The sequence below is a fragment of the Mesitornis unicolor genome, unplaced genomic scaffold, assembly GCF_000695765.1.
Source record: "Mesitornis unicolor isolate BGI_N332 unplaced genomic scaffold, ASM69576v1 scaffold42917, whole genome shotgun sequence".
NCBI classification, from domain to species: Eukaryota; Metazoa; Chordata; class Aves; order Mesitornithiformes; family Mesitornithidae; genus Mesitornis; species Mesitornis unicolor.
The window spans coordinates 1,049-1,394 of NW_010195134.1; positions in this window are offsets into that span (position 1 = coordinate 1,049).

A 346-nucleotide genomic window follows, 5' to 3' on the forward strand; every position below is an offset into this window, starting at 1 on the left:
GCGGACGTTGGGGAGACCTGGGAGCAATGGGGGCCCCCTGGGGTTGTAGGGGCCATAGGACACACTGGGGATATTTGGTCACACTGGGGGACAGGTGCCAGGAGGGGCTGTGCCCCCCAGGTGCTACAGAGACAGTGCTTTGGGTTGGCATGGGTGCCCCCACCTGACATGGGTGCCCCCCACCAGCAATGGGGGCCCCCTGGGGTTGTAGGGGCCATAGGACACACTGGGGATATTTGGTCACACTGGGGGACAGGTGCCAGGAGGGGCTGTGCCCCCCAGGTGCTACAGAGACAGTGCTTTGGGTTGGCATGGGTGCCCCCACCTGACATGGGTGCCCCCCACC